Source organism: Callospermophilus lateralis, chromosome 8, assembly GCF_048772815.1.
Source record: "Callospermophilus lateralis isolate mCalLat2 chromosome 8, mCalLat2.hap1, whole genome shotgun sequence".
Lineage (NCBI taxonomy): Eukaryota > Metazoa > Chordata > Mammalia > Rodentia > Sciuridae > Callospermophilus > Callospermophilus lateralis.
Genome location: NC_135312.1, coordinates 92,648,707 through 92,672,160, shown reverse-complemented (window position 1 = coordinate 92,672,160; position 23,454 = coordinate 92,648,707). Strand labels below are relative to the sequence as shown.

General features: G+C 36.9%; 1 pseudogene; it reads left to right on the top strand.

Annotated features, from left to right (window-relative positions):
* Window positions 1-12,848: 12,848 nt before the first annotated feature.
* LOC143405750 (small ribosomal subunit protein uS14 pseudogene) lies at window positions 12,849-13,058 on the top strand (annotated as a pseudogene).
* The last annotated feature ends 10,396 nt before the right edge of the window (window positions 13,059-23,454 follow it).

Here is a 23,454-nt window from a genome sequence, read left to right as displayed (position 1 = left end):
ATAACTAGAATCAACAAATGGGACTTACTCAAACTAAAAAGTTTTTTCTCAGCAAAAGAAACAATAAGAGAGGTAAATAGGGAGCCTACGTCCTGGGAACAAATCTTACTCCTCACACTTCAGACAGAGCCCTAATATCCAGAATATACAAAGAACTAAAAAAATTAGACAATAAGATAACAAATAACCCAATCAACAAATGGGCCAAGGACCTGAACAGAAATTTCTCAGAGGAGGACATACAATCAATCAACAAGTATATGAAAAAATGCTCACCATCTCTAGCAGTCAGAGAAATGCAAATCAAAACCACCCTAGGATACCATCTCACTCCAGTAAGATTGGCAGCCATTAGGAAGTCAAACAACAACAAGTGCTGGCGAGGATGTGGGGAAAAGGGTACTCTTGTACATTGCTGGTGGGACTGCAAATTGGTGCAGCCAATTTGGAAAGCAGTATGGAGATTTCTTGGAAAGCTCGGAATGGAACCACCATTTGATCCAGCTATTCCCCTACTCGGTCTATTCCCTAAAGACCTAAATAGAGCACACTATAGGGACACTGCTACATCCATGTTCATAGCAACACAATTCACAATAGCAAGACTGTGGAACTAACCTAGATGCCCTTCAATAGACGAATGGATAAAAAAAATGTGGCATTTATACACAATGGAGTATTACTCTGCATTAAGAAATGACAAAATCATAGAATTTGGAGGGAAATGGATGGCATTAGAGCAGATTATGCTAAGTGAAGCTAGCCAATCCCTCAAAAACAAATGCCAAATGTCTTCTTTGATATAAGGAGAGTAACTAAGAACAGAGTAGGGACGAAGAGCATGAGAAGAAGATTAACATTAAACAGGGATGAGAGGTGGGAGGGAAAGGGAGAGAGAAGGGAAATTGCATGTAAATGGAAGGAGACCCTCAGGGGTATACAAAATTACATACAAGAGGAAGTGAGGGGAAAGGAGGAAAAATATAAGGGGGGAGAAATGAATTACAGTAGAGGGGGTAGAGAGAGAAGAGGGGAGGGGATGGGGGAGGGGGGATAGTAGAGGATAGGAAAGGCAGCAGAATACAACAGACACCAGAATGGCAATATGTAAATCAATGGTTGTGCAACTGATGTGATTCTGCAATCTGTATATGGGGTAAAAATGGGAGTTCATATCCCATTTGAATCAAAGTGTAAAATATAATATATCAAGAACTATGTAATGTTTTGAACAACCCACAATAAAAATTAATTAAAAAAAAAAAGAAAGAAGATGAGACTTTCTTTAATCTTTGTGTACCTTGACAAAATGAGACTACTATAGCCCACTTTAATTTTATTCACTTGTATTATTTTCCCATTCCTAGTAAATGAAATTCAATGAACATCAGTTTTCCCCCCAGTATCCCTCTCCTCCTGTTACCTACTTCGCCTCCTCAAGTAACCCTACAGAAATGTATTTTGTAACTATGAACAAATGTGTGTGTGTATGTGTTTCAGGGTTAAGCTCTTCCATTATTCTATTTTATTCTCCCATGAAGTGATCTTAGTATAATACCTGTGGTAGAGGTGGGAAAGAAAGAAGCTCTCTACCATCTTCCCTTCTTCAATGGAGACTCTTGTCTCATATTAACTGGGCATCCGGCTTTCCTTTCATGAGCATTTACTTCACATGACTTTCTCTTGTTTGACATAGTATTTTTCCTTTGTAATCCAGACAATTAGTGTTTCTATACCACTATGTGAGTTTTAACCTAATTGCATTTGTTGATTTTTTTTAATTTATTTTTTTATTGGTTGTTCAAAACATTACAAAGCTCTTGACATATCATATTTCATACATTAGATTCAAGTGGGTTATGAACTCCCATTTTTGTCCTGTTAAATTATTTTAGATTCTCTCATTTGGTAGGTTTAAAAATATTTGACTGCATTTGTCTCTCTCCTGCTCTTATTTGTTAAAGAAGAAATCAGAATATTTCCTTTTCTAATTTGGGTCAATTTTCTAATCAGTGAAGATTGGAATATTTACCTTTGGTCTTGAACTCATGATCTCAACGTTTGTTTCAGTGTTTGTTCTATGGTTAAATAGATTCATAATCATCACAAAGTTTTTTTTTCCTTGTGTATTTGTGGCTTTTTACGTCATTTTTACATTGATTAAATCTCAACTCACTACCAAATCCCTTAAGAATAGGCTTATTTATAGGTTTATTCCTAGGTATTTATTTTATTTTAAACTTTTTTTAGGCTAATTGTGAGTGGAATTTTTTTTTTCCTCAGCAAGTTTTACTTCTAGTCTGCTGGTGAGAAAGAGGTATTGAAGTCACCTAATGTTATTGTAGTGGGGCATATATTTCCTTTATGTCTAGTAGTGTTTGTTTTATCAATTGTGTGTCCCAATCAATGTTCAGTGCACAAAATTTATGATCATTATATCTTTTTGATGAAGTGTTCCCTTTATCATTATGACTGACCTCCTTTGTCTTTTCTAACTGATTTTGGCTTGGAGTATATTTCCTCAGATAGGAGCAGAGTTACTACTGTTTATTTTGGATTCCATTTGCTAGGAATAGCATTTTGTATCCTTCAGTTTCCGTTTTCATATGGCTGTGCTGGTAAGTTGAATTTCTTGCAGGCAGCATATTGTTGAGTTTTGTATTTTTAATCCACTCATCCAGTCTGCATCTTTTAAACAGAATTAAGACCGCTTACTTTCAGAGTTACCATTGCAAAATATGTATTGTTTCTGTCATTTTCTTGTTTTTCTTCTTTTTGTCTTAAATATTCTATGCTTTTTCTTCCTGTATTATTAATGTTAGAGTATGAGAATTTTCTGAATTCATAATGTTTGATTTTTACTAATTCTCATTTTCTCATCCAGTCTTCTAGTAAGATATTTTTGTTCTCTGTGTTTTCATGATTATATTTACCTTTCTTCCTCTTCTGAGTATAGAATTCCATTATATGCCTTCTGTAATGCTGGTTTAGTGGTCATAAAATCTTTTTGTTTATGCTCATCATGAAAGGTCTTCATTTCTTCTTCAATTCTGAAGGATAACTTTGCTGGGTATAGAACTCTAGATTATCGAGTATTTTCTTTCAGGTTTTGAAATACATTATTCCAGGCTATTCTGGCATTTAGGGTTTCTTCTTTGAAATCCACTGTAATTCTGATGGGGTTGCTGTTAATTGTGACCTAGCACTTATATATTGCTGCTTTTAATTTGCTTTCTTTGCTCCTAACCTTTGGTAGTTTAACTATTATAATATGTCATAGAGATTTTTTTTTCTGAAAAAATCTATTTTGGGTTCTAAATGCTTCCTGTATGTGGATGTCCACACCTTTCCCAAGATTTGGGAATTTTTTTCCTATTTCAGTGGCTTCTGTTATTTTACTGAATATGTTTTATATGCCTTCAGCCTATATCTCTTTTCCCTGTGTATTCAAATTTTGTGTATTTCCGATCTTTTAAAAGTGTCCCAGTGATCTTGTGTTTTCTGTTCATTTTTAATATTTTCATTACTGTATGAATCTGATGATTCCTTAATCTTTTCTTCAAATCCTAACATTCTTTCTCCCACTTGATCTAGTCTATTGGTGAGACTCACAATTAAGTTTTTAATTGGACATATTGAGCTTTTCCTTCTGTTAGGTTCTTTTAAAAAAAACTCTCTGTCTTTATAGTATTGCTAATTTATATCCTTCATTGTGTTCCTTAATTCAGTCAGCTATTTATTTTTATTCTTTTGGAATTCAATTATATTTTCAAAAATCATTATTTTGAATTAATTTTCTTGCATTTTATCCACTTACTTTGATATTTTTGGAATGAGTTACTAGAAAGTTATAAGCATTAGGAGGTGTCATTTTACCTTTTTTCATTTTTGTTTCTCTATTTAGATTTGTATATCTGCATCCACTTTTATGTGATGGCCTTTTTAGTTTCCAACCTCCTCTGCATGGTGTTCCCTGATATATTGAGCTGCTGTTTAGCATTTAATTGTAATTGGACCTTATCATGTAGTTTTTCTATACCTTTTTTGGCTGTGATTAGACAGTTTTAATGCAATGCATATTGCATCAGAGCCTGAAACACCCTTTTTCCTCTGTAGATCTTACAAACATATGTTGACTGTAGTAGTTCAGCAGGTGTGGGTTAGATCTTAGATCCAAGAATACATGGTATACATTCTTTATGGTTATTCCTGCAATCTATCAGATAGCAATGTGCAGTCCAATAAAGTATGGAATCCATCTGTGATGAGGCCCTTCATAGACACAGTGTCAATAACCATTGTGTTATTTCTCTCTGCTGTTGCTATGGTGGTGAATGTCCAAGAGCAAGACTTTACACATCCTCATTCATACATGTGTAGTTGGGGCTGAACCTGTGGCTCAGGGCTTTTGTCTTCCCTATTCTTTAAACCAAAATATCCATCAAGGTTCAAAAGATGCTAGGTCATAGCTGGAGTAAGATGCAGATTTTCTGAGCTGACTTGGGACTATTGCTCAGTGGCAAAGGACACACCCAGTGTGCTTTAAGTGCCAGACCTAGTCCCTAGCATTGACTAGAAAGAAGAAAAACAGCAACGATAACAAGCCAGATAAAGTAAAAGTCAAATAAAATAATAACAACCAACCATACACCAACAGGGTAAAAGGCAAAAATAACAAAAGAATAAAGTAAAATGCTAGTTATATTATTTAGTTATTTTATTTTTGTTTATTATTATCATCATTATCATTATTATTGTACTAAGGACTGAGCCCTGGGTCATTTTACCACTAAGGAACATCTCCCACTTTCATTTATATTTTGAGACAGGGCCTCATTAAGTTGCAAAGGGTAGCCTTGAATTTTTAATTTTCCAGCTCAGGCTCCCAAGTTTCTAAGATTGCATGCACCACTGAACCTGCCTAGTTATATTGTTTTTAATAATAAAAATAAGGTTAATAAAAATAAATAAATAAATGCAAAAAGTAAGAAAAAGAAAAGTGAAAAAAAGAAATAAGTTAAAATAATTTTAAAAGGAGAATGCTAAAAATGTGAAAAAAAGGAAAAGTAAAGAGAAAAAGAAGAAACAAAAAAATGTTAGAGAAGCAAATTAAATATATATATATATATATATATATATATATATATATATATATATATTTATATATAAAGAACAGCAATAGAAAAAATAATCAGTCAAAAATAAAAATTTGCTCTCTTTCAAGGTGTTCAATTTTGAGGGGGAGGATGATCACAATCTGAGCTAAACAGAAATTCTTTTTCTGTGTTAGGCCATGCTTCCCTTGGAGAGAACAAAGGCTGGATGTTATTCACCACCTTATTCTTTCCTCTGCTGTGCTTATAAGGTGACCAGATTGAGTGATTTGTGGCCAGAGCCAATTAGAATACCTCTCAGCTGCCCTATCACCAAAACAGAACCAAGCAGAAAACCAGAGATCCCCAGGCAGAGATTTACTCTGGAGCTATCTCATCTGTGCTGGTGTTGCTGCACATTAAAGACTTTGGCACTTTTTGTGCTGCACATTCCGTGTGCAGGGATATGTCAAGGAATCACAGCTATCTGTGCTGTGGGGGATGGTGGTGGGCCCAGTGCAATCCACAATTCATGAATCTGGTGGCCTTCTGGGACACCTTCATATGGCTTCCAAACATCCAGTTTTAAAGGGAAAGTGTCTTCATTTCCTTGTATGTTTCAGTCCAGTTCCCTAGCACACAGAATTCTCAGAGCTGTGAGTCAAAAACTCTCCCCTGCCCCTCAGATGACCCTCAAGGAAGTCACCCACTAAATTAGTGCAGTAATACTGCCATGAAGATCCAGAGATAGGAAAATGGAGGGGGCTTTGATTCCTAGAGCCATCGGCCCCCTCTTACAGACCCAAGAGAATATACTGGAAAGTGCTGAAAACTTCTCCAGAGCTACACACATCCCAAGTCTCTTGCCTGTTTTGACTGTTTCTGCAAGGTGCTGACTCCTGTGCTACTAGTGATCACTGGGACACTCACCTCTGCCCCTGCCATCTGCTGTTCTGCTGTGTGATCAGTGCTGGGGCACTCTGGTTTACTCTCTGCTGCATGCTCTAAAGTTTTTGTGTTTCTCCAAGTCTTTGTCTGCTCACTATTGAACAGACAGATTCTAACTCATGGAGGTAGAATCTGTAAGTCTGGCTGCCTCTAACCCACCCTTTTGAATCCTGGCTTATAAATTTTTGGTATACTATCTTTAGTCTCATTAGTTTATCTTCAATATCTATGAAGATGTAATGGCATATTCTTAATGTTTTGCTTATTTTTATTTGTCTCTATACAAAAAAAGAGAAACTAAAAGGGAAATTTGGCCATGGGATGCAGATAAATCTTCCTTTAATATTTCTGCCTACATTGTGGTCAGATATCAGCATGTAATTTAACCAATGATCTTCCCCTGGTCTCATTTGAAATTATACTTGAGATACACCAAGTGGGTGTTCTCAGATTGTTGGAGGTAATATAGTGTTTTGTTTTTGTTTTTGTTTTCCCCCTGTTGGCATTTGAAGCAAAGCCTTTGTGCAGAGAATCCAGTCTGACTGGAGTGAAAACAGAAGGTACCCAAATTATAGCATTCATCCAAAACACAGTAATATTTTCTGTATGATTTATGTTGTTGTTGTTGTTGTTATTTTGTTATTTATTTATTTTTGTGGGGTATTGGGTATTGAACTCAGGGGCACTTGACCACTGAGCCACTTGTCCAGCTCTATTTTGTATTTTATTTAGAGACAGAATCTCACTGAGTTGCTTAGTGTTTCACATTTGCTGAGGTTGGCTTTGAACTCTCGATCCTCCTGCCTCATCCTCCTGAGCTGCTGGGATTACAGGCATGCATGACAGTGCAGACCTCTACATGCTTTTAACTGCAATTTTTAAAAAAAATCCTATATTGCTTATTTCCTGTGTTCTTAAAAAATTTGCATGGAAATTTGAAGATGCTTAATGTTACTTTAAAATAAAACTGTAAAAGAGTAGAAATCAGATTTATACAAGAATAGATTACAGAATGTTAATTCCTTATGGCAGATATCTGTATCTGACAGTGAGAAAGAGAGTAGACCAGACTGTCCTTGATGGATAAGGAATAAGAACCTTAAGCCTCAGTGTAACTATTTTATTTTCAAAAGGTATAGGAATTAAACTAGATAAATAATCATATTGCAAATAAGTCTCTAATGTTATTGGTTCAGATCAGGCTCAAAGTTACTGTAAGGACAGTCAAACCAGACCTGTTCCAGATCCCTCTTCTCTGGGTCCTTTGAGTGACCACCTCTTTTTCAGTTCTTATAGGAACATTGCCAGTGACATTTTGTAACTCAGGCATGACTGAGAAAAGGTCCCAGATCCACATCCTGCATGAAAAAAGGAAGTACATAGGGCCTGTAAAGAGAGCCAACACATACCTCTGATTTAATTCTTCAGCTGCTCAGTAAGTTACTTGTCTGCCTTTCTATAGATATCACACATATTTTCCTGTTTTTCAGTGTTTCCTTTTTCTACTTTCTGTCAGAGATAGAAGATAACGAAATATTTCTCCCTGAAAATACTGCAATCAATTTTGCCAGTAAGTACAGATCTTAAAATAAAACCATCTTGACCTTCTCATACAAGAAGGCATTTTCAATTGCTTGATGATAGCTTGGAAGTACACATCATTTTTCATACGCATACCCTTAGTAATTTGTCATGTGTCTGGACGTTTCATTATCAGCAGTATTTTACTATCTATCCATCTCTGCTCTTTCAAGTGCCTGTTTTTAACATTGAGACAATAGACACTAACTAGTTGATAAAAGAACATCCTGATATAGAATGGCTAAGAACAGGTATGCTGATAACTTATTTCAAATGGGCCATCTATTTAATTCTCTCTAAGCCTTGAAAATAGGTATGGTGCTAGTACCTACTCGGTAAAGTTGTGATGAGAAGTAATTCATTTATATGTTCAGTGATATTTATGGGGCACCACCTAAGATAAGTGCGATGAATAAAAAGAACCCAAGATAAGACGATAAAGAATGATGAGGTCCTATGTTACATATGGTTGTCAGAGAAAGTTGCTCTTGGAAAATTTTGTTTGGTCAGTGAGTTGATAGAAGTGAAGAAGGTTATAGCAGAAGAAAATAATTATAAGGATGCTCTTAGGAATGTTATTACCACATTGTAGAAGCTGGGTTAATTTATGTTGTGTCCTTCTGAACCTAGGCTGTCCCGATCCAATGACTTCAAGAAGACAAGGCCACGCATGGAATCAGAAGAGCTGTACTGCATACAAGTTCCCAAAGCCAAAGACTTTCTGGAGTGTTTCAGACCAAGGAGCAATCAATCATAGTCTACACACAGTGTGGTATAGAAGGATGCTTCCTATCGTCTGGAGTATATATTTATTACATGAGTATCTTAGTCCATTCATGCTGATAAAACAAAATACCTTAGACTGGATAATTTATAAGGAACATAAATTTATTATAGTTCCAGAGGCAGGGAAGCCCAAGGTGAAGGCACTGATACTCAGTGTCTGGTGAGGGCTGCTCAGTGCTTCCAAGATGGTGCCTTGCTAGTGCATCCTTACATGGCAGAAGGCAGAAGGACAAAAGGGTCCAGCCAATTGCCTGCTGCTCTTTTACAGGTACTTATAGTCACAAGGAGCCCTCATGGCATAATCACCTTTTGAAGATCCACCTCTTAATATATGTTGCACTGGGGACTGCTATGGTCTGAATTTATCCTCCCCAAATTTATGTATTAGGAGCCTAACCCCTAATTCAACAGCATGGTCTTTGCGAGGTGCTGAGGAATAAATTAATGAGGTTTTTTGGGGAATGGGTTTGCCCTGTGTCCCCTCTTCTGCCATGTGAGGAAATAGCATGAAGGACCTCATCAGATGCCAGCACCTTGATCCTAGACTTCTGAGCCCCTAGAACTGTGAATAGTAAATGTCTGTTCTTTATCAATTATCTATTTTCACGTATTCTGTTATGGAAGCACAAAATGGACTAAGCAAAGATTGAATTCCAACATGAATATTGAAGAGGACACAAATATTCAAATTATGGCAATGAATTAAATATATTAATTGTATAAAATTTAAAAGGTACAAACATAAAAAGAAGAAAAAGAAGGCAAAGAGAAGAAATATGGAGGGAGGAGAGTACAGTGGAGAAAGAAATCATCTATTAAGATACCACAGAAGCATAAATTCTATATTGTGTGTGTGTTTGTATGTATTTAGACAATTTTCTATGAATTCTATGAATGTGCATGTTCATTTTTTTAGATAATCTACTATTCACTCAACATCTGATCTTCAACACCATGAATTCATTTAATCATATCTTTTTAATTTGCTGTATAGTTTTTATGATAATGTAGAGCCATAATTTTATCCAATTATTGTAATCTTACATTTTCAAGATTATATATTTTGTCTTCATTGACTAAGATTCTCTCTTCCATATGATCTAGTCTATTGGTGATGCTTTCTATTGAATTTTTAATTTGGTTTATTTTTTCCTTCACTTCAAGGATTTCTGCTATACCATCCTTTACTCTGCAGATAAGTTTAACTATGTATATTCTAAATACCTTCTATAACATTTATTCCACTGTGATGTTGATGGATACTGTTATTGGAGTAACTGGATTTATTTGGGAGCTATTTGTTCCCTTGCATTTTCATGTTGTTTGTGTGGATCTGAGGCAAGTCCTACTGTGTGGACTTATAATCCCTGAAGGTTTCTAGTATCTCAGTGTTTAGGGGGAGACAAATAATAACAACAACCAATGCAAACAATACACAGCATTAATCCAAATAATTCCTAACATGACATCTACAATGTTAATTATCACAATGAACAAATGATATGCTCAGTTATTGCCTACAATAAAAACAGCAAGTTTGCAAAAGGGTTTACAATTTCAAACAGTGGACAGGGAGAGAACAGAGGTGATATAAGATATGATGATTAGGAGGGAGGATGAGAGAAGATACAAGTAAAAAATTAAAGGAAGAGTAAAAGAGAGAACAAAAAACATTGGCTGTTAGCAGGAGAAAAGAGAATCAAGGGAAACAAGTAGGAGAAACATATATATACACATGTATACATAAATACAATACATATATATAAAGTCAAAATTTAAAAAAAATTAAAAATAAAAATACAAAACTAAAATATACTAATTGAACATCTTAGTTCACACACACACACACACTCAAAAACTAATCCATGAAAAACAACTGGCTTAAAAACTGCTAGAAATGAGGGGAAAAAACAAATATAAAAGTGTATAAATGTCCATGTACCATCAACCTCATAATAAAACAGAGAAAAAGATTTTTTTTAAAAGGAAGGAAAAACAATCTCAATGAAAAATTAAAGAATTCTATCTGTTAGAGTTCAAAAGATTCTCAGCATCTTTTCTCAGCAGTTTTAGGAGGAGTGTCTGGAGCATGATGCTGCACCCTCCAGGTTGCTGGAGTGAGAGGTAATCCCATCAGCAGAATTCCTGGAGACAGGGTGTAGGCTTAGGTGGGCTCCAGACTCTTTGTTGAATGCCAATAGGTTGGAGATTCCCAACCTATTCCCAGTACTTACTGATCCAGGCTATAAGACTGAATCCTGGGGATCTCCCTGGGTTCCACTCATGTGGTAGGGGAGCCATTCTTAGTACCCTATGTCACCTGTGGACCCCACATAACCAGGTCTCGATTTCAGTCTCCAGTCTCTCCTGCCCCAGGGACCTTATGAGTTCCCAGCCAGATGCATCTCTCCCAAAAGGTCCTGCAAGCAGTCAAATTGGAAGAAAAGGGGTAGAGCCAGGTGGGTTTCTGCCACCAGTTGTCCCCTGTGTAAACATCTATCCATGCTTGATTTTCTCCTGGTCACTTAAGCACGCTGTGACCTGTGTTTACTAGGCCTGTATTTCAGGCCAAACTGGAGTTTGCAAGGATTGGTTCCCTCAGCTATCAGTCCCTGTGGCTGCAAAATGGTTCGTTCTTGTCCTCCTCAGGTCTCCTAGAGAGGTGGTGGCTTCTTTCCCTGCACACAGATATTATGCAGTTCATCTTTCAGGTTTGGGGCATCATCCTTGGTCTCTAAATGCCCAGACACACCTTGGGCCTCCTGAAAATGTGGGTTCCTTAAACTACCTTAGTCCTCCACTGTGTACACGGAAGGACCACTCTGGCTGGGTCTCCCACTCTGGCCTCAGCTGTGCTACTGGGATTTTTTGTTTATTTTATTATATCCAACTTCCTGTGTCCCCCATCTGCTTTGAAATGATCAGTTTTAAATTCCAGTGAAGTATTCCTCTGCTTTTTTTTTTGTTTGTTTGTTTGTTTTTGTTTTTTTTTTTTTTTGCTCACCCACCTTGCGGAGAAGCTGCCTGTCTGCTTTCTTGGTTTTAGGCCATGTAACTTCCAATAAGGCTACCTTCTCTATTCTGCCATCTTGATTCCTCTCCCATACAGAATATTCTTGGAGGCCATTGCATCTACCATCGCCCTTGACCTGCTTTATTTCTCACCGTATCTGAGATGTTACTGCATCAATTCTCACTTTTTAGAATATTCAAATCAGGGGTCCTTAACTGGTTTTCTTCAGCCTCCCCTGGCCCTGCATGCCTACAAAGGCACATCACACCCAGGTGTCCATGGCTTAAGACTGGTTTGGGCCCTGTAACCTTACATTTTAATCCTTTCCTACTACCATAACAGAATATCAGAATCTCACAAATGGTCTAACTTATACAGAAGGAAGACATATATATATATATATATATATATATATATATATATATATATATATATATATATGTCTTACAGGGAGTCTGAGGAACTCATTCGATAAGAGTTGAATTACACAACAAGAGAGCATGTGAGGAGGGTGTGGAGTGAGTAAGAGAGCATGTTTGAGAAGTTTCTCTTCTAACAAGGCCACTCCCATTATAATTAACACACTCCTGTGCCAGTGGCATTATTCCATCCATGAAGGTAAATTCCTTATAAGATAATTACTTGCAAAGGTCCCACCTCCCAATATTGTCACAATGCCCATTAAATTTTGGCATGAGTTTTGGGGAAAACATTCAAGCTCTAGCACTTTATGATAACTTCCCTTTATAATGTTAAGCATGCTTCTCTTCATATGACAGCTATTAAAGTTCTAATGTCCATGGAAGAGGAGAACTCACAATAATAAATATGTCGCATAAACTCAGGAATATCTCCTGTTTATAGATTAGTAACCCGAATTGCATTTAAAAACACTTGAAAAAAATCAGATGGATAGATAGATGAATGGATAGATATGTAGAAAGGTAGATAGATAATAGAATGTAAACACTCATCAACTTACTGACAGGCTTGAAATATAAGCTCTTAGACTCCTTTACAAATTCCATTCATGCATGATTTAACTAGAGTGTAACCACTCACAGGTGAGGATGCAGAGATGATGCAAAACAGAGTTCCTCATACGGTGGTCCAAGGACCAGCATTCTCATCATCATCTGATATCTTGTTGAAAATACTAATGGTTAGGCCCTGTCACAGACATACTGAATCAGAAACTCTAAGAATGTGGCCCAGCATTTTGTTTAAGAAAGACCTACTGATTATTGTGACACACACTCTGAAATTGGAGTACCACCGAAAGTATGCTTTTCCTTCATGACAGTTGAATCCCGTTAGTACTAGAAGGTACACATGACTTCCTACCATTACATCCTCTGCTTTTCCATCTTTTTACTTATACAAAAGTGAAGGATAACCTTTGGCCCTCTTGCACCCTTAAAAGCAAGATGGGTCACCAACAGCTCTATAGTAGCCATGTGTGAAAATTTAGCCAGGTGTCTTGCTCTTGCCATACCTGCATAAACCTACACAATCTGATCTGGAGATATGGTCTCAGTCTGTGCTGGCAGTATTTCTGTCAGTACACGAAGGATATAGGCTTCATTAAATTGGCTAAATGGACTTCCTTGAATGGATTGCCCATGACAGCCACTTAATGAAAGCTAGCAACTGCTAGCTCTTGGTACATAAAATAAAATTCTAAAAAAAAAAACTTAAAAAAAAGTGAAGGACAGAAGAAGCAAACCAACATTATACTCTTTAAAGATGAAATATTATAACCTATGTAAGAGTAACTAGAAGTTCCTGGTATATTATATACACATTAATTCAAGGATCTTTTAAGTACCTACTGTGCGCTCAACACTGGTAGACATGGTGAACAAGATAACTATTTTCTTGGCCCTCATTTCCCAGAGGAGTCAGTGTTTAGTCCATTAACACATTTTTCCCCCATGATATGTGAGGTCATAATTTCCATGATAACACAAATTTGAGGCCAATGAAGGGAGGGATGAATTACATTTTGGAAGGACAGAGAGTCAGGAAAGTGTCCTTAGAGATTCTAAACTCTGCTGTATCAGAGTGTAAAGAGGCTGGGCTTGTGGTGATGGTAACAAAAAGTCTTTATATGTACATGTATGAGAGAACATAATTTCCTGTATAATTAGATGAAATAGAAGAAGAGAAAAGTCAAAGAGGAAGCCATAGTAGTTAAAAAATAACAACATTTGAGGAAGAGGCAAAAGAAGGAAAGAAATCTTGAATGGCCTTTTTTATTTCTGGTGTCTAAGCAATGTCAGTTTCCCTGTTTCTCTTTAACATTTTTATCCTGGTGAAATCTGGTAGAAACAGTTTTCAAGACAGGAAAGTTTGTAAATGGGAAGAAAACACAGAAAGGCTGTATCTCAATGCAGGGTCCAAGCGAGCAGACAAGGAAACTAGGGGATATTTTTTTTTTCTCTCTCATTCTATCATTCTCCAGCTGGTTGTCTGAATGACTGACAAACCACCAGCATATTAAGAAAGAATGACAGGATGAGAGGAGACGAGGGGAAGAAGGAAAGCAAAATGGAAGAAAAGAGAGAGGAGAGAATCAGAGGAGTCCCTTGGGGGCTTACCATATTTAGGGCCAGGCAGTCTGAAGCAGATTTTTAGACACACTCAAGTAAATCAGCCTTGGAGTCTTTGGCTTTTTTTTTTTTGTGGCACATTATTTATGACTGAGTTCTTTGTGTGCAGTTATTTTTAATGACTTTGTTCCCAAACTAAGCCCTTGGTACCATTGTGCGAGCATAGCCCCTGTGAAAATTGAAAATTGACCACTTTGTTCTGTTTATAAAGGTCTACAGATTTACAGATGCTCAAAATAAAACCCACAGAGTCCATAAAGTAGACATTCTTGGTCTTATGTCTTACCTTATTCCACATTTAAAATGTTTTCCTAGCCACAGTCATAATCATGGTTTACTGCATTGCCCAAAGATAGAGGCTCCAGAACATTCCCTTCTATAACCCAATGAAAGGTAATAGCTTGAACCTTCCCTTCCTCCTACTCTCAGCTCTCCCGGTAGGACAGGGGACATGATTAGACTTTATGTAAATATTATGGAAGTGCCTTATGTCTCAGTAGCTTGGGGTTTGACATTTTCCACTTTTAGAAGATGTTTATCACTTTCCCTTGCTTTTTCCAAACATGAAAGAAATCCCAGAGAATAAAGAAAAAGTTTCAACACCATAATGTGTATTTCCAATGTAATTCAATTGGGTACACATAGTCACACTCAGGGAAAACCAGGATGTCAGCTTTTAATTTGCTACAAAACAAACATTGTCTCCAGTTATTTTCCAAGGATTAGGGTGGTAACTTCAGTAATTGAAGAGGGGAATAAACAAAGTTAGCATAAAATTATAGTCTGACACAACCTTAAATTTTGCATTTTAAGGTCTGGGTGAGCTCATCTGTCATGGGGCTCAAAATAAACAAGAGTCCAAGATGGAAACAATAGTGTAGTTAAAATCATCCCCATAAATGAGTCAAGCACCCAAAATGCCTTCTGCTGAGGGCAAAGCAATATTTTCAGGGGTGAATCAGATGAGTGTCACTTTTAGATGTTAAGATAATTAAACAACCTCACAAACACACAAACTTTCATTTTGTTTGTGAAATGTTGCAAAATAACCATAGTAAAATATGAGGCTGAATGTCCATGCTCTGAATTATAAGACTTTGTAATACCAGAGGCTTTTTGTTACCAGTGGCTTGAAGGTTTTAAAAAATTGCATCCCTTGAGAAGTAGAGAGAAGAAGTGAAATTAAGGGTTGTTTCTCTGGATGATGTTGGCACAAGACCACAGATCAAGTATGAAGGATTTCAGCAGGTTGTGTCCTTCCCTATTTCAATAAATGCAAAGTCTATTTTTCCTATTACTGAGACCAAAACTGTGCAGCTATCTTCCACTCCTCTGTCTCTCTCCCAATTTATATCTAATCAAGCTGCAATTTCCAGTAACATTGTCACCACCCAGGGCCAAGTGACAGTCATTGTCTTGACAGTTTTGTTATTACCATAGCTTTTTAATTGATCTCCCTTGATCTCACCCTTGACCCTTTGTGGTCAGTTGTGGACTTAAGAGCTGGAGCCAGATCATATCAACAAATACCAACTCCCGCAGAGCATAGTCCAGAGTCTTTACAGTAGCTAAGAGGTCCTACCTGATCAGGCCTTCTCTCTCTCTCTCTAGTGTCTTTCTTGACCACCACACTTCTTTCCAACAACATAAACCTCTTTTTTGTTTCTCAAACCTGCTAGACGCACTCTGGCCCTCAGGGCATTTATTTGTGATTCTTTCTGCCTAAAATTCTCTTCCCTTAGATATTTGAAAAGTATTCTTCCCCACCTATCGGAGTCTTTGGTCAAAAATTTCACTTTTATAGTAAAGCATTTCACGATCACTTTATTTAAAAGTGCAGTTTCTTCATTCACTCTCCAGATTCTCTGACCCCTCCCATTCTTTAACTATAGCAGTAACTATCTCTTATGAACTATATATTTTATATATTTTATTGTCTGATTTCTTCTACCCGGGATTTTGTTTGTTTTATGACTTTTCCAAGAGTGACTAGAGTAGTGGTACAATGTAGATAGGTCATCAAAAATATTCACAAAATGATACAAAGACTCAAATAATGCTACTTGTACTATTTGTAAGACCAGTCTTGTTCTTGTTCATATGGATATTCACCAAAAAAAAAAAAAAAGAGAGGAGTCCAGGCTTGCACATTTGGGACAATAAAGACTGAGAATAAAAGGAGCAAGAGACAATCCTGAGGAAAGTAGCCCTGCAAAGAAGGTTAATGTCCCCACAGCATTGGTCTCCTGGCACCAAGGACCAGTTAAATAACCAGTTGCATCTGGTATATGGGTCCAACAGAAGTAATTCTGTAATATTGTGGAACTGACTACTGAGGAAGGAGGAAACTATTTTGAAGATTCGTTTAACCATGAGCATTTTCTTCAGTTTATGAAAGTTTCCATAACACTATCGATATTGTCAAATCACAATGATATTCCACATAATGAAAAAAACACATCTGGCATTGAAAAAATATTGTGCCAATGACAGGATTTTCATTCATACTCTAATTTTTGGTTTAAAATATTAGACTTACTGACCTGCAGACTTACTCTATACAACTCACTCTGATTCTTCTTTGGCTTTGGATTAGTGAGGCCATTTTTAATTTCTCCAACCTGCTTTAGGGTTAGAATTCATGTAGAACAATGAAAGAAATCAATTTTCAGAGAAAGCACATACAATTTCCCTTCTTCCCTGTTTGAACTAAGGAAACTTACTGCCCTGAAGTCCTTCAACTGGGGTATATGTTATATAAAAACTGATCCCACTGGATTTATAACAGTGCACATTGGAGTCCACCATTTATTCTCAACTTCCGTGGACATATATCTGTCCCCAGGGTTGGTCCCCTGGAAAGGTGGGCGGAATTTTAAGTGAGAAGTAATTAAGAAAACTTCTAGGTAATAAATAGCTTCAGCAGACAACAACATGAGGGAATCTACTCAAGACCGTCTCAAAGGCTGACATGAGTCATTTCACATTCAAAGGTATTGCAATAACTTCTGATGCAGAGAGGATTTGTTTTCCTCTTTCACAACATCAGGCTGGGCCTTATGGCTCACTAGAGAAGCTGAATCACAGAAATGACAGCATCTCATGGTCAGCGTCCTGAAGAGGCATATACAATTACCCACAGAGTTATTTTGAATAAGAAAATATCCTATCTCACAAAAACATGCAGCGGGAAGAAGAATATACCTTAGAAAGCCCAAACATTCCAGTTAGGAGAACTTTAGAAACCCAGACTGCATTCTTGAGGTGCCAAAACTTCCTAAGGGTTGAAAGCCTCCATAAGATAATCCCTTTTTTTTTTTTGCTCTTCTAGAGAAATTTGATGTCCTAAAGTGATAGTTTTAGTCTTGATTGTTTCTGTTAAAAATGAATCAAAAAGAATCAAAGTCTTGAAGCTTTTTTAAAAGTAGTAACATTCCTTACAACCCAGCCACGTTTACTGCAAAAAGCAAATTTATGTTATAAGAACTGAGTACTAATTCATTTATGCTGTTGTTTCTCTTAACAAGAATTGTTTTTGGTTTTGGCTGTAACATGAGCATTGTTCCACTCACATTTTTTCTCAGTTGCTTAAGTTGCCCAGTGCATATGATAGCCTACTTTTTCAGTTAAACTTGCTGCTGCTTTTCATTTTCTCTTCTCTGAGCTTTGTCATTATCTTTGGGTGCCATGTGATGGAGTTCAGAGGAGAATTTAAAAAATAAAATTCAGTTAAATACATTTAGAGAGCTTTGCAAGTCTGAATAAATATGCATGAATACTCTAACACCATCTATACAAAAAGGGTTAAGTACTCCCAAACAGAACTTCAAGGTCAGTGTTTTGCTTTCATCTGTTTCCAATACTTTGCATAGCTGGCAGCCCTCCATCTTTGGGGAGTAGAGGGACACACAGTGCGCAAGATTCACAGTCTCAGCCAGAATTTCCATAATCACATCAACAGATGGAATAATAATCATCTCTGAAGTTACTGCATAATCTTTGTGATCCAAGGAAACTTCCTCCTGATTCATTTCAAAATCATTTCTGCTAGCTATTTAGACATAAGATATTCTTATTGTCTGAAAATGTTACAAGCTAAGATGATTCTAAAACAACTGAATAGTAATGAGCTGGGGTTGTGGCTCAGTGGTAGAGCACTTGCCTAGCATGTGTGAGGCACTGGATTCAATTCTCAGCACTGCATATAAGTAAATGAATAAAATAAATGTCCTTCAACAACTAAACACACACACACACACACACACACGTACACACACACACACACACACACACACACACATATATATATATATATATATATATATATATATATATATATATATAATTTTAAAAATAACTGAATAGTATAAGTCCTGCATCTGAATATAGTGCTGTGGAGAAAGCCAGGGCCGGAACTTTCTGAATGCTACATGGGACCTGACCTGTCCTTGGCCATGAGAACAGCTGTGGTTTAATCATGGCTGTGTGAAGGTGTCTCTCTGAGATACTTCTGGCTAGTTCTCTGTGTTCTTGATTATTCCATGGGAATGCCAATTATTCAGGTTATATCAAGATCACTCTAGATCTAATATAATTAAGGCCATACTTTCTAAAATCAGGTATTTTAGGAACCTAACATTTATTTTTAGACATCAGCTTCTAATTTGCCCAAGAAGCCCTATGTGAACAGTATGATACATTTAACTTACCCATGAAAACCATCAAACAGCATCTCTATTGTGTAGATTTTAAAATATTGAATTACACACCATTTAAGAATATCTAGAAATAGACATTGATATTTGAAAAATAATTTTTATAATTATTCATTTATGAGAATCTTTTACCAATGTAATGTCTAGGTCACATGCATAGACAATCTGAATAACTACAAAAATGGAATATAAATATGAATCTCTCTAATTTTAAAAATTTGTGAAAGATATCACAATTACTATACATGTCTCTATAGCATAATCTAAAGAACTAGTGAAAACTGTTGCTACAGAATGTAGTACTTAGGCAGAAAAACAAAATTTAAAAATACATTGCTATATTAGCTACTCAAATGCCAATTTGGTTATTCTTCCACACCAATTTGGATATTTTTGTTTGACTTTTTTTTATCCCATGCTTATTTCTTGAGATTGTCTATATATTTTGTTTCATTTCCGAAACTAAGGAGAATATAAAGAATATTTCTTTCTCTAGGTGTATCCTATCCCATGGAATAAACTTTTTTTGTGTGTAAAAACGTGGGTTCAGTGACCCATAAATTTCAGTTTTAGGATAAATTTCCATTTAAGCTCATTGAAATCTGTATTTCAATGGCAACCTCTCTTCAAAGCTTTGATCCAACATTCACAATTACATTTGTCAAAACTGTTTTGTGTGTGTGTTTGTGTGTGTGTGTGTGTGTGTGTGTGTGTGTAGGGCATACTTTTACTGAAAACATGTTCATTGTTTATCTGCCATTTAAATTTAACTGGGCTTCCTGTATTTTAATTTGCTAATTCTGGCAACACTGTGTGTGGGGGGGTCAGGATATGTTTTTGTTCTTTCATTGTTTTGATCTTTGCATTTCACTTCTCTTAATTCTAAGCAGTAACCAAGCCCTAAGCATTTCCTCATCCCAAGGATTTTCATAGGGCATGAAGTCCAAGCTTTAAACTTAGTGAAAAGACTTTACTCCTTGTTTAAAGGGAAGAAGAGAGCAAGAAAAGATTGAAGAATTACTTGAGGCAGAGATTTTCCTTGGAGAGAGGTCAGAGATTAGCATTTTTTTTTTTTTTTTCAGAGATCAGGGTATTGTTTTGAATCAGTAGAGCAGAGCAATGACAAAGCTTTGAAGAGAGTGATTTGGAGGAATGGTGTGCCTAAGGAGATAGTACCCATGACCCAGAGATTCAGCCTCACCATCAATTGACATGCTTGAGTGGTGGCACAGAAATAGTGAAACAGACCTGAAGCTACCAAGAGCATCCCAAGAAAGGAGCCTTCAGTGGAAACCAGTGTTGGTGGACTTTCCTTGATGCTGCTTTATCATTGGATCAGTCAAGGTTCTCCACAGGAACAAAACCAATAGGATTTATACAGAGGTGTATGAGAGGGAGAGAGGCAGTTAATGCACGTGATTGCAGCAGGCAAAAAAGTCCATGACAGATCATCTGCAATGTGGGGACCCTGGGACACTGGTGGTATGGCCAGTCCAAACCCAAAGTTCTCAGAACCAGGAAAGCTGGTGGTATAACTTTTGTTCAAGGCACAAATCTCAGGAAACTGGAGTGGAAGTGGAGATGCTGGTAAAGTTCTAGAGTCCAAGGACAAGAGAACCTGAACTTTTCTTGTGGGGGTGAGGAGGGCAGGTGGTACTGGGGGAGGAATCCCAAGGCACTTTGCCAATGAACTCTATCCCCAGCCCTAATTATTTCTTTTATTTTAAGTCAGGGTCTTACTAAGTTGCAGAGATTGGTCTTGAACTTGTACTCCTCCTGCCTCAAACTCCAGAGCTGCTGGGATTCTAGGTGTGCACTACCACACACCCAGCAAGGGTGAATTTTTGACATCCAAGGCAGGAGATAAACTTCTCTGGGGATGGAAGACACCAGCTCAACTTCTGTCTTCATTTTCTCTTTCTTTCTTTTTAAATCTTAATTTAATTTATTTATTTATGTGGTGCTGAAGATCGAATCCAGTGCCTCATGCATGTGAGGCAAGCGCTCAACCACTGAGCTACAACCCCAGCCCCTTCATTATCTTTTTATCCCTGGCAAATTGGGTGGTATTTGCCCACAAAAGGGCATATATTCCCACCTATTTTACTCATACTTACATATCAAACTCCTCTGGGAAACACCCTTAGAGACATACCCCCAAAACAATGTTTTCCAGGTTTGTAAATATTCTTTAATCCAGTCAAGTTGACACTAAAATTAATCACCAGAGCATCAAATAATATCACAAAACCTTTGCACCCACAGGTTCTCTAGATTATGGACTAAGGTTGAATTTTTTCTTATGTACAGAACAATGACTTTATAGTCTAAGTTGATATAAAGATACTAATGGAAAATATATCTTTCATACATCTGTGGACTCAAATTCATGTCTTTGTATGACAGGCATGGTGGTTACTGACCCACATACAGTTTTTTTGTTTGTTTGTTTGTTTGACCAAATATATAATTGCTAGCAGATTGTCTTCTTAAGGGAGCTGAATTTTCTGGAATATTATAATGACATTGCTATCCCAGTGTCATTATGAGCTATGAGATGGACCAACTCAGAATACTGGAACCTGGATTTTTCAACAGTTGGAAACAAAGAAACCATCATGCAAACATGAAACTGTCAATCTGCTTTTGGTCTTGGTTTCGAGGATATGCTACCTGTATTTGTGACATCCATCTTGTGTGAGTATGTAGCAGGTAATTGAACCCAGAACACTATACCACTGAGATACATCCTTAGACATTTTTATTTTAATTCGAGACAAGGTTTTGCTAAGTTAACCAGCTTGGCCTTGAAATTGCAATCCTCCTGCCTTAGCCTTCTGAGGTGCTAGGATTATAGGCATGTGCCAAGGCACCCAGATGACATCCATCTTTTGATTATGAGGAGACAAATTGGACAAAGTTTCAAAAAAAAAAAGAATGAAAAGAATAAAGAAACTTGAAGTTATGTTGATAAAATTTAGTTACTTATTTGTCAATTCTGTAAATACTCTGCTTCAATACATTGTATAAGACACTTTATTAAGACAAATTTAGTTGGTTAGTCCATTGTTTGCATCCCAAAGAATTCAAAATGATACATTGCTGCTATCACAGATTAGTTTTCCAGAAACATGTGGCAACACAGTTTAGATGCAATGTTTATGAAGGACAAACAACTGTACAAAACATGAAGGAAAAAAACAGATTTGGGTAGTGAAAGAGGCTGCACTTTTAGGGGAGCTCTGAAGCAAGTATTGTTCAGCACAGTCTTGTACCACAGATACTGATGGCCAGAAATTTATACTCTTGCATCACTTAGTGAGTGGTTACAGGCTTCCTTGGTAAGGATTTGACCTTAGGAAAAGGACTTCCCTGAAGCTGAGATAGATGTTATGGGAAAGGTAGCAGAAGTTGACTTCTCACCACATTCTCTGCAGGTAAAGAGTCAATCCTTCCTTGAAAGATGATCTGGGTATCTTTGTGTCTATATCAGTTATATGTGCACATGCATACACATGTATGCACATAAATGCATTCACATATGCGTATAACCTACCGGCTGACTTCACCTCTACTCTGATATTTAAATCCCATAAGTTACCTATATTATGGACTAAGGTTAATTGGTATTCTGATATTCAAAAATGGCTTTACTCCCATGTCTATAATTCAGGTTGGACAATTCAAGTCATCTTTGAAATGTCTTTTTTTTTTTTTTTGGTGCTGGGGATTGAACCCAGGACCTTATATATGCTAGGCAAGCACTCTACCAACTGAGCTATATCCCCTGCCCCCATTTTGACATATCCTTTATCCTTACTTCCACCCAGTCAATTCCTAAACAAGGTATCTTCTTTCAGTCCACTTTTCACCATTCTCATTCATGTTAGTAAAATTTCAACCTAATTCTGCCTCAATTAAGGTTAGAATCATTGGGTCTCCTAACTTTAAAATTCATTTCTCAACTTGTTTTTCCTGTGGTGGAGTTCTGGTTTTCTTATTGTTCCTCTTTAAAAACCTTCTATAGCCCTCCATATGTATCAAATCTCAACAGATTTCTTGGTTTTTAATTAAGGACCCTAAGGATTCTGCCTTTAACATGAGATTCTGTGGAAACTCCTCAGTGCCCACAGAGGCCTGATCCAGGGGTCAAACTAAGAGCAATGGAAGAGTTAGGGTTGAAGAGTATGCATGGACCTGACAACAAAACCCTTCCTTACCAAAACTGACCCAACTACTGCCATGTGGAACACTCAATCTGCAGCAGAGATCAACATTGAGCACTCAGTATGGCTCTGTTCCTCAGAGAGACTGCCCAGCCACATAATGGTAGTTCACCTTTACCTACTTGTTTTCACATTAGTGAAAGAAGTGATGTATCCTTACAGGCAGAAATCATTTCACACAAGCCCTGTGGGGTTGGACATTGTTCTCTGGAATGCACAATTAAGTACTAAAGTCACTTTATAAAAAACAAACATTTGTCTACCACAACCAAGGTTAGACCATACTAGAACAATAGAGCTTACTTCTGGCCTCTAACACAGTAGATTGTAGAGAAACAGAGAACGTCTTAGATCATAATATTTTATGTCTTACAGTAGTTTTGATAAACTTTGAGCCAGAATTTCCTTAAATATTGACTCTCCCATTTTCTCTTTCCATTTTTACATATTAGGTTTCTAAAATCATATTCCATATATTTC